General features: G+C 30.7%; 1 long non-coding RNA gene across 1 annotated transcript; it reads left to right on the forward strand.

Annotated features, from left to right (window-relative positions):
* The first annotated feature begins 8,961 nt into the window (after positions 1 to 8,961).
* On the forward strand, positions 8,962 to 12,203 carry LOC126893208 (uncharacterized). The gene is made up of 2 exons (XR_007701084.1): positions 8,962 to 9,332; positions 9,404 to 12,203. It is a non-coding gene; the product is annotated as an uncharacterized LOC126893208 (long non-coding RNA).

Genomic DNA, 12,203 nt, shown 5'->3' on the forward strand with positions numbered 1-12,203 from the left:
AAATGTATTCATTTTTTTCGAATCCTGAGAAAACTAAAGTATTTTTAAAAAATTTAAACGCAGAATGAAAGATAACGTTATTGCCGAGGGCCGACAGTCCCTTAAAATCAATAAAAAGTTTCTTTTGAATTAAATATTCGCAGTTATTAAAAATCACACATAATTTTCTCTTTTAATTTCACCCCTGTAAATTATTAAAATGAACATTATAGAAGTTTTCAGGGACTTTTGGCCTCAGTAATAATTAAGTCTTTCATTCTGGGTTTAAATTTTTCAAAAATATTTATTAGTTTTATATGTATAGTAGATTTAAAGGGCGCTAAAACATGTCCCGCACGCGGGCGCCAATCAGCCTTGCGGGGCCCCTGTAAGGACTTGTAGGTCTTCTAGGTTGTCCGCAAATATTATGGTGTCATCTGCATACCTTATGTTAGCAGGTACCCGTTTAGTAGAATTTCTTTTACAGTTTCGTTCAAAGCTTCGATAAATATTGTTTCAGAGTAGAGATTGAAAATTAGAGTGTATAATGTGTGTTAACCTGCAACTCTGAGATTTTGCAGTCTGATTTCAGTAAGCCCTGGAAGGCGCGAAAAATGATTTTTTTTCTGAAATAGATATATTTTCAAGTTTACCTGTATCTTTAGTTTTTTATGTTGTTACGCCAAATATTTATTTCTACTGAATTATTTTAACTTAGTTTATTTTCCTGTTGCATATATGAGAATTTTTAGTTATTTTTGTTTGGTTACAATAAATAATTGTTTATTTTCACATTATTTAATTTAACGAGACGATTTTAAAAATGCTTATTTTTGAGCGCCATTAAATGTTTTGCACACAGGCGCTAATACTTGCTGGCGCGGCACTGCTTATTGACGCCCTGTACAATATCTATTTTCTATTAGGTAAGTATCTATACATTTTAACGTTTATTTATAAAACACCTTGTATTTTGCAAGATGGTAAAAAACAGTAAATTGTTATTTTGATTTAACAATGTTTACATTAATAATTTGGCTTATATTTGACAGTTGACAGTTATATTGTACCTACCTGTTAGTTTTAGTTCTAATAAATTTTGTTGGTTAGTTACATAAATAAATTAAGTAAAAATGAAAAAATGACTTGTTACTTGAGGAAGGTGGAAAAACCATATGTATAACATGGGAGTAAAGTGCGTTTTCCTCCCTTGAATGATTACTGCCCTCCGCTACGCGTAGGGCAGTAAACTTCATTCTCGGGAGGAAAAGTAGCACTTTCCTTCCTTGTTATACAAATAGCTATTAAATAACTCAAAGGCCCATTTCGCCGATTCAAGTTTATATAGGCAACCCAAATTACACGGCGCAAAGTAGTGGATCGGGATTTAGACAGAATCGAGCACGAGTAAATAGCACTATCCACAAACCCACAAACCATACATACTAAAGACGTTTAAAGTATGTATGGTTTGTGACACTGTCAGAATCTTAGACAAGGAAAGAGAGAGGACGAGTAATCCTATGACCAAAAGTGAAGCCAAACTGACACCAGGGGCCAGGGGCCTGATTCTAATTCATTTCGACAGTCGCAATTTTATTTCGACACCGCCATGACAGCCGGAGAGTATAGCGATTCTTGGGGATATTAACCTTATCATGTTGAGACTGCTCAGAATTTGGGTTGGCGCTTCGGTTTCTTGGATTTTGTTGATAGTCTGGGAAAATTATCGAAAAAATACCATTTTTGGGAAAAATTATTTACCAGCTATTTTATTGCTAAAATCGAATCTTAAGATTGCATATATTAGTAATATGGGGTATGACAAGTCCGCAGAAAGTGTGTTATTTTATTTATAAACAAATTAGCACTCCTAAATCTTCTTTTTTTTTCAATTAGTGGTCTGTAACTCCTATAATTTTTCCTTTGAGCCAAAAACACTCAAATAAAAATTCACCGTAATTTAGTTCTGCACAAAGTTATTTTTTTTCCGATTTCCTTCAACAAAAATTTTACTCAGAAAATCCGAGTTTTCCCAAAAAATCTGCCATTTTCAATTAAAATTTTAGGGAAGTACCTAATTATTTATCAATAATTAAATAATTGAAGACATGAAAGATTTATTATAGTAGATTATACAGAGGGGCTAAATTATGGAATAAATTCATTTCTTTAAAACGGACGATTTTGGAGCAAAATCCCGAAAGAGGTCGATTTTTATTTTTAAATTACAATTTTTTGGCATATATTTCATACTAGTGACGTCATCCATCTGAGCGTGATGACGTAATCGATAATTTTGTTAATGGGAATAGGGGTCGTGTGGTAGGTCATTTGAAAGGGCGTTTAATTCTCTATTCAGTAATATAAACATTAATATCATTAGGTATTTATACAGGGTTGCCAAAAAAAATTTTGAATTAAATTAATTGGCGCAACAAGAAGAATGTATGTAATTTATTTAACTCAAAATACATTGTACTGCTGTCAGAAAATATAAAAAAAGGTTTATTTCACAAATAAACATTTCTTTTCGCTTAAATTAAATCACAAACAGCCTCCCTCCTACCTATTGGCAGTTTGAACTTTTAATTTAAGCTAAAAGCAATGTTTATTTGCAAAATAAACATTTTTTTCTATTTTCTGACAGCAATAGAATGTATTTTGAGTTAAATAAATTACATGCATTCTTCTTCTTGCGTCAATTAATTTAATTCAAATTTTTTTTTGGCCTCCCTGTATAAATAATGATATTAATGTTTATAATACTGAATAGAGCATTGAACGCCTTTGTAAATGAGCTACAACACGAACCCATATTCCTATTTAAAAAAATAATTACGTCATCACGCTCGGATGGATGACGTCACTAGTTTGAAATATATGCCAAGAAATTTAATTTAAAAATAAAAATCGACCTGTTTCGGGATTTTTCTCTAAAATCGTCCATTTTAGAGAAAATGAATTTATTCCATAATTTAGCCCCTCTCTGTATATCAGGAGACCGGCGACAATCTAACCAATAGTTTAGCAATAATTAAAATGTTAATTAAAAAATTTCGGTCGAAATAATAACCAGAAAGATTATGATACACCAGAATAACTATGATTTTCATATAAAAAAGCACTATACCTATTCAACGTACCTTACAGGATTGAAATTGGACCATTTGAGCGGTCTCAGGAATGTTATAAAGAAACAATTTTTTGGCTTATAAACAAATAGAACCCCTCAGAAAATATTAGATTAAATTAAATCGACCTGTTTCGGGATTTTTCTCTAAAATCGTCCATTTTAGAGAAAATGAATTTATTCCATAATTTAGCCCCTCTCTGTATATCAGGAGACCGGCGACAATCTAACCAATAGTTCAGCAATAATTAAAATGTTAATTAAAAAATTTCGGTCGAAATAATAACCAGAAAGATTATGATACACCAGAATAACTATGATTTTCATATAAAAAAGCACTATACCTATTCAACGTACCTTACAGGATTGAAATTGGACCATTTGAGCGGTCTCAGGAATGTTATAAAGAAACAATTTTTTGGCTTATAAACAAATAGAACCCCTCAGAAAATATTAGATTAAATTAAATTAAGTTAACGCTGTTGAAAAGAGCACGGCTTCTGTGTCCTTTTCGAAGAAAAACAAATTGAATTGCGAGGAGTGATTCCAGGTATAACCGGTCAAATTTGACCGGCATTTGCGACAGAGTTATAAACAACAGGATTTTAATCTTTGAACCATTAGATACCTTTTAATTCCGGTCCTCTTTGTACATACAAATTTTCATATCTTCAAGACACTCATAACAAAAAAGATTTATGTCACTGTCACCAAATTATTTAATTATTGATAAATAATTACTTCCCTCAAATTTTAGTTGAAAATTAAAGATTTTGTTTGGAAAACCCGAATTTTCCGAAGAAAATTTCCGTCGAAGGAAATTGGAATAAATTATCAATGTGCAGAATTAAATTACTGTCAATTTTTATGTGAGTGTTTTGGTTTAAAGTTAAAATTTTCGGAGTTATAGAGCAATAATAAAAAAAAAGATTTCGGAGTGCTAATTTGTTTATAAACAAAATAGCACACTTTCTGTGGACTTTGCACAGCTATATTACTAATATAGGAAATCTTAAGATTTGATTTCAGCATGTCCAGCAATAAAATAGCTGGTAATTAATTTTCCTTGTTTTTTACTAATTTTCCCAGATTATTACCTCACATCTTTCATTGAGTTGATGATTCATGTTGTGGACATTCTCAATTATTATATTTCTAATTTACTATTCTATCTAATTCCTCAAAACAAGCAAATTTCAATTAAACCCAGCTATATTATAATACCTTTTGATTTAGTTTTCCTTGCAAGAAATAAACAAAACACATCTAAACTAAACCTAACCTCGCTTTTGGCCATTCATTCATCTCCATGGTACAATAAAGTTTCATTTTATTGTACCATGATTCATCTCCGTGTCAAATAATTTCGACAGTCGCCATATTGAAAGCGACTTGTTTTTGGTCGAAATTTGATTTAGAATCAGGGCCCCTAATTCATTTCGACAGTAGAGATGTTGAAAAAGTATCTATTTGTTACAAAGTACTCGTTACTTACGAATACCGAAAGTAACGATTACTATACAAAGAGGCAAATCGTTACTTTGATTACTCTTGATTACTTCATTTCTTCGTACCAATCGTATCACAGCGAGTAACGACTATTGTATCTACTTTGATTACTCTGATTACTTCGTACCAATCGTATCAGAGCGAGTAACGACTATTGTATCTACAACCAGTACACTTGATTACTTTCTACCAATCGTATCCCAGCGAGTAAAAACAGATCGGTGAAGGTCGTTGTTATATCGGAATACCTATACAAAATTCCTACCTACTGAGAAATACGATTCTCGATGTTACATTACTCAAATACAAAAATAATAAAAGCAATCATAGTAATCAAATCATTTTTATCCTTAACAGATCGGTGAAGGTCGTTGTTATATCGGAATATCTATACAAAATAGCTACCTACTGTGAAATACGATTCTAGATATGATTACCGGTATGTACTGAAATACAAAAGTAATCATAGTAATCAAATCATTTTTATCCCTTAAACAGATCGGTGAAGGTCGTTGTTATATCGGAATACCTATACAAAATACCTACCTACTGAGAAATACGATTCTCGATATGATTACCGGTACTCAAATACAAAAGTAATCATAGTAATCAAAGTAACGAATACTGTAAATGATTACTTTATACAAAAGTAACGATTTGTAACGAATACTCGAAAGTAACTATAATCAACATCACTATTCGACAGTCGCAATTTCATTTCGACACCGCGCGATTCTTGGGGATATTAACCTTATTATGTTGAGACTGCTCAGAATTTGGGTTGGCGCTTCGGTTTCTTGGATTTTGTTGATAGTCTGGGAAAATTATCGAAAAAATACCATTTTTGGGAAAAATTATTTACCAGCTATTTTATTGCTAAAATCGAATCTTAAGATTGCATATATTAGTAATATGGGGTATGACAAGTCCGCAGAAAGTGTGTTATTTTATTTATAAACAAATTAGCACTCCTAAATCTTCTTTTTTTTTTTCAATTAGTGGTCTGTAACTCCTATATTTTTTCCTTTGAGCCAAAAACACTCAAATAAAAATTCACCGTAATTTAGTTCTGCACAAAGTTATTTTTTTTCCGATTTCCTTCAACAAAAATTTTACTCAGAAAATCCGAGTTTTCCCAAAAAATCTGCCATTTTCAATTAAAATTTTAGGGAAGTACCTAATTATTTATCAATAATTAAATAATTGAAGACATGAAAGATTTATTATAGTAGATTATACAGAGGGGCTAAATTATGGAATAAATTCATTTCTTTAAAACGGACGATTTTGGAGCAAAATCCCGAAAGAGGTCGATTTTTATTTTTAAATTACAATTTTTTGGCATATATTTCATACTAGTGACGTCATCCATCTGAGCGTGATGACGTAATCGATAATTTTGTTAATGGGAATAGGGGTCGTGTGGTAGGTCATTTGAAAGGGCGTTTAATTCTCTATTCAGTAATATAAACATTAATATCATTAGGTATTTATACATGGTTGCCAAAAAAAAATTTTGAATTAAATTAATTGGCGCAAAAAGAAGAATGTATGTAATTTATTTAACTCAAAATACATTGTACTGCTGTCAGAAAATAGAAAAAAAGGTTTATTTCACAAATAAACATTTCTTTTCGCTTAAATTAAATCACAAACAGACTCCCTCCTACCTATTGGCAGTTTGAACTTTTAATTTAAGCTAAAAGCAATGTTTATTTGCAAAATAAACATTTTTTTCTATTTTCTGACAGCAATACAATGTATTTTGAGTTAAATAAATTACATGCATTCTTCTTCTTGCGTCAATTAATTTAATTCAAAATTTTTCTTGGCCTCCCTGTATAAATAATGAAACTAATGTTTATAATACTGAATAGAGAATTGAACGCCTTTGTAAATGAGCTACAACACGAACCCATATTCCTATTTAAAAAAATAATTACGTCATCACGCTCGGATGGATGACGTCACTAGTTTGAAATATATGCCAAGAAATTTAATTTAAAAATAAAAATCGACCTGTTTCGGGATTTTTCTCTAAAATCGTCCATTTTAGAGAAAATGAATTTATTCCATAATTTAGCCCCTCTCTGTATATCAGGAGACCGGCGACAATCTAACCAATAGTTTAGCAATAATTAAAATGTTAATTAAAAAATTTCGGTCGAAATAATAACCAGAAAGATTATGATACACCAGAATAACTATGATTTTCATATAAAAAAGCACTATACCTATTCAACGTACCTTACAGGATTGAAATTGGACCATTTGAGCGGTCTCGGGAATGTTATAAAGAAACAATTTTTTGGCTTATAAACAAATAGAACCCCTCAGAAAATATTAGATTAAATTAAATTAAGTTAACGCTGTTGAAAAGAGCACGGCTTCTGTGTCCTTTTCGAAGAAAAACAAATTGAATTGCGAGGAGTGATTCCAGGTATAACCGGTCAAATTTGACCGGCATTTGCGACAGAGTTATAAACAACAGGATTTTAATCTTTGAACCATTAGATACCTTTTAATTCCGGTCTTCTTTGTACATACAAATTTTCATATCTTCAAGACACTCATAACAAAAAAGATTTATGTCACTGTCACCAAATTATTTAATTATTGATAAATAATTACTTCCCTCAAATTTTAGTTGAAAATTAAAGATTTTGTTTGGAAAACCCGAATTTTCCGAAGAAAATTTCCGTCGAAGGAAATTGGAATAAATTATTAATGTGCAGAATTAAATTACTGTCAATTTTTATGTGAGTGTTTTGGTTTAAAGTTAAAATTTTCGGAGTTTTAGAGCAATAATAAAAAAAAAAGATTTCGGAGCGCTAATTTGTTTATAAACAAAATAGCACACTTTCTGTGGACTTTGCACAGCTATATTACTAATATAGGAAATCTTGAAGATTTTATTTCAGCATGTCCAGCAATAAAATAGCTGGTAATTAATTTTCCTTGTTTTTTACTAATTTTCCCAGATTATTACCTCACATCTTTCATTGAGTTGATGATTCATGTTGTGGACATTCTCAATTATTATATTTCTAATTTAATACTATTCTATCTAATTCCTCAAAACAAGCAAATTTCAATTAACCCCAGCTATATTATAATACCTTTTGATTTAGTTTTCCTTGCAAGAAATAAACAAAACACATCTAAACTAAACCTAACCTCGCTTTTGGCCATTCATTCATCTCCGTGTCAAATAATTTCGACAGTCGCCATCGCCATATTGAAAGCGACTTGTTTAGTGTCGAAATTTGATTTAGAATCAGGGCCCAGGGATTTTGATCATCGACGTATCTTTGGGGTATTCGCTCCGAGCGTTAACAAAGTGTCAAAGCAAAATCGACCGACCTGCTCATGGTGGCGGTTTTTTGAAATTTTATAAGGACGCTTTGTGTATGTTTAAATGAGACATTTAAAAAAATATCGTGTCACGCTAGTGATATTACGTATTAATATAAACAGAAAATAAAAACGCACTATAAATTCTTCACTTTCCAATATTGATTATCAGTTTGATTTTGTATGCATAACCTCACTATCGCAGTTTATGTCAATAAATATTTATTAACGAAAAAGAAAATATTTTGTTGCACTATAAATTACAGTATAAATTAATAACTAATGAATTCTAACAATTGTATTCGGTTATTATCACTACAAAATAAAATATTCAAGCTTAACAAAATAATCCCATAAGACTCAATGTTAAAACGTCCTTACAAAATCTGACAGCGTATCACGTGACTGTACGTAGAGGGGAGACGCACGGAGCCAATTGTTATGCATTGAGTATTTAAAATAAAAACATGAAATGTATTTAAAATGAAGAATTTGTGTACGGTAAATGTTTTATTAAGTTGCTCATATTACGTACATATGTTTCAATACATACATATGTTTTTATTACGAATTTTAGATGATGATTTACTTTATTTTTTATGAAATTTTAACCTTCAACGAACACCCACCACTGGCAACCCATTGTTATTTTTGACGTGACCGCCATGTTTCTGGTGACAAACAAACCAAAAACTGGGCCCGGATTACGTACACTCGATACGCATCGTATCCGCCATGTTTTCCCATAGCGCCTTACGGGAAAACATGGCGGATACGATGCGTATCGAGTGTACGTAATCCCTATGCTGGCTTCACTTTTGGAACGTGTGTGTTAAATGGGTGTTACCCGTCCTCTCTTTTTTCCTTGTCTAAGGTCAGAATAAGCTGCGGCTAAAACTCGCCCTGATGGAATACAGTGTTGCCAGATTTACTGTTCCGTTCCGTCACAAATCATCTGTCATTCAAGTCATTCTGTCAAGAAAAAATCTGGTTTTGTTTTCAAAATTGTTGAAGTTCTATTTTCTATTTGGTTTGGTTCTATTTTTTAGTCATGAAGTTAAGTAGTATCGTGGGATATTTGAAGTTCTTGGGTACTCAAAATTCAAGAAGTTTTAGAAGGAAAACAAGTTTTAAACTCTGGTCATCTTATTTTGGCTGGAAAAATAGAGGAAAGTTCTAAGCATACCATCACAATATTAAATGGTTTATTCCTTCAGTAAGGTCCAATCCCCACGAAATTAAAGGAACCCTATCTTTCACAAATGGCATGAGCATTAGCCAAATGGTATGTTCTTGTAAAGCAGAAAATAGTGGAAAATGTAAACATGTCTCTACTCTTGTTAAATGTAAGTATAAGGTATGTAAAGTTCCAAAAATAAATGCAATCATGAAAGGAATATTTTTGATTTTACATTGATATTGTTTTAGTGAAAATGTGAAATTAATGGAACATTCAGTACATGAGTTGAAAAAAATGTTAACAGATTGGCAAATGAAGACCATTTTTAATTGATCGAAACATTTATAGAAACAAAGTATATGGTTAATATAAAATATTACCTGCCTGAAGTAACTTGATGTACAAATCAATAGTAACCATATTTTTTTCCCAGGGCCAGTGAGAAACAATGTGCATTTAATTTCTAAGTGTTCTAAGGAAAGATCTCATAAGAATAAATAGATCTGTACAATGAAGATTAACCTAATCTGTTTAACCATCGAAATTATTGTATTGTTATAAAAATAATCTCCATTTCATATTATTTACACTTACAAACATTAGCCTGGAATTTCATTGTGTCTACATTAGTGTCCATAGTCCCAAACCTACCCTAGTCAACAGAGGTACTGTCTTTCGCAGATGTGGTAATGCCGGGTTTGATACATTATTGCTAAATAAACTTTGTGAATAGTAACTTTTCACAAAATAAACAGAGTTTTAATAGTTTTCACTGTACTTAAATCAGTGGTAATAACATTATATTTTGTTTTGGTATTTAAATTTACCTAAATATTTATAGAAATATACTATACTAAATTCAAGATGCAGTAGAAATAAACAAGCCAAGACACGTTAAATGCTACTATGAGCACTCCCGAATCATAATTTACAATGTATATACATTGTAAATCCCAAATAATGATTTTCAAAGTTTATACATTGTAAATTATGATTTGGGAGTGCTCCTAATAGTAGCATTTAACTTGTCTTGGTTTGTTTATTTCTACTGCATCTTAATTTTAAATTTAGTGTAGATGTGGCCATCATAGGACTCTTACTTATAGATGCAATAAAATTATTGGTTTATTTTCATTTTAAATGTTATACTTCCAGTATTGTATGTAGTACCTAGTATTAAAACATATTTATATTTTTAATTAAAAATAAAAATATCTTATTTCTATAATGAACAACATTAAATTTACTTCTTGCGGGAGTAGAAAAAAGTTATAGTAAATATTTTTAACTCGTTTAGCTTTTGATGATATTTGCCATATGTTTGTGTAAGACATGTTTAACGAGTAGTCTAAGGGCATATTATTATTAATTATTTATATGGGAAATAAGCCACAATTAAAATGAAAAAAATAATTTTATTAACGTTTCGACGTCCAAATCGGGTGCCGTTGTCAAAATACAAAATATTACTAGAATAAACAAAAGTGTTGTTGCTAAGCAAAAAAAGTTACCCATACTGAAAGAGGAAGTCAATAGAAAGAAAATACCAAGATTAGTAAGTCAATAATATCGAGCTAGTACATATTTTATATTTTAGTACATATTACTTATATATCTAGTATTATTAATATATTTATAATTTAAACCTGTTACAAGTCAGAATTTGGTATTATTTTTTGAGAGTAAATTAAATGTAGGACCAAATACTTACGATGTCGGGATAGTATCACAAGGTTTTTTCCTGGTTTTCCCTTGTGATTTACTATGAAGTCTCTATCGCGAGAATTTTACTGTCATTGCATTTGGTTGTCTTTTTAAAGACAGAACACATGCTATAATTTTTTTGTGACGGATATTCTTGAGTTAGGGTTGATTTCATGTAATCGAATGAACCATCTTTCAGTAAGTCATCCCAGGAACGCAACTCATAAATATTGGCAATATCATTTTAAAGTCTTCTACTTTAAAATGTATAATATATGTATGAATTGCCAATATAAATGAGTCAGATTAAATAAATTATTAGAAGAATTTTTTTGCTTAGCAACAACACTTTTGTTTATTCTAGTAATATTTTGTATTTTGACAACGTGTATATAGATAAGGATATAAACACTGAATAGCGATAAAGGTATTTATTGATAGAACCGACACTAGGGTAATTCTACCCCGGGAGTACTTCCGAACACTGACTAATTACTGATACGCGATTAGCTAAAGACTGATGTAGACTGATGAATCCCCCTTTCTCTAGGCCAGATATCTTGGTTTTATAGAAGCTTAAATTGGGTCATTGGTGACACGATGCCCGCGTGATTTGTATATTTAATTAAGGTAAATAATTCTACTTTTGTCAGCACTTTCGTGTCATTTCCAAATTATATTGTTGATAATTGACCAATTTGGATCTAAACTAATAATTTACGTGTGTGAATATAAAAACAAATAAATTCGTGCAATCTACTGGGTGGTATAATTATTCTGTTCAATATCGGATATGAATTCTGAATATTTGTTATTGGACACAACAGCACCCGATTTGGGCGTCGAAACGTTAATAAAATTATTTTTTTCATTTTAATTGTGGCTTATTTCCCATATAAATAATTAATCATAAAAATGCCACAAGGAAATAGCTTCAGAACAGCATATTATTATACTTTGTTATACAAAATATACATAAAATTTTGAAACTTTCAGCTTCATTTTTTCATTGTTTCAATATTAAATCCCAAATTTAGACTCTCCACCATTTTCTCATAAAAAAGTATGTTCAGTTTTTACCCCAGGTAGACCGAAACCACCAAAAAATTGATGTTACTTAAGTTTTTAAGTACTAAAAAAATGCGTTTCATCAGATACAAAAAATAAATGCAACTGATTATGTTCGGATAGTGGGGTCCCTCTTACCATTAAAGGGCGGCCCAAGGTATATTCATCTTAAATGGGTGGTTGTAGTTTTGTATATTTTATTTTCATTTTGTATTATTTTTATTTTAGTTTTGTAATATTTTTAAGAACAAATAAAATAATTATAATTATTCTGAA

The sequence above is a fragment of the Diabrotica virgifera genome, chromosome 10, assembly GCF_917563875.1.
Source record: "Diabrotica virgifera virgifera chromosome 10, PGI_DIABVI_V3a".
NCBI classification, from domain to species: domain Eukaryota; kingdom Metazoa; phylum Arthropoda; class Insecta; order Coleoptera; family Chrysomelidae; genus Diabrotica; species Diabrotica virgifera.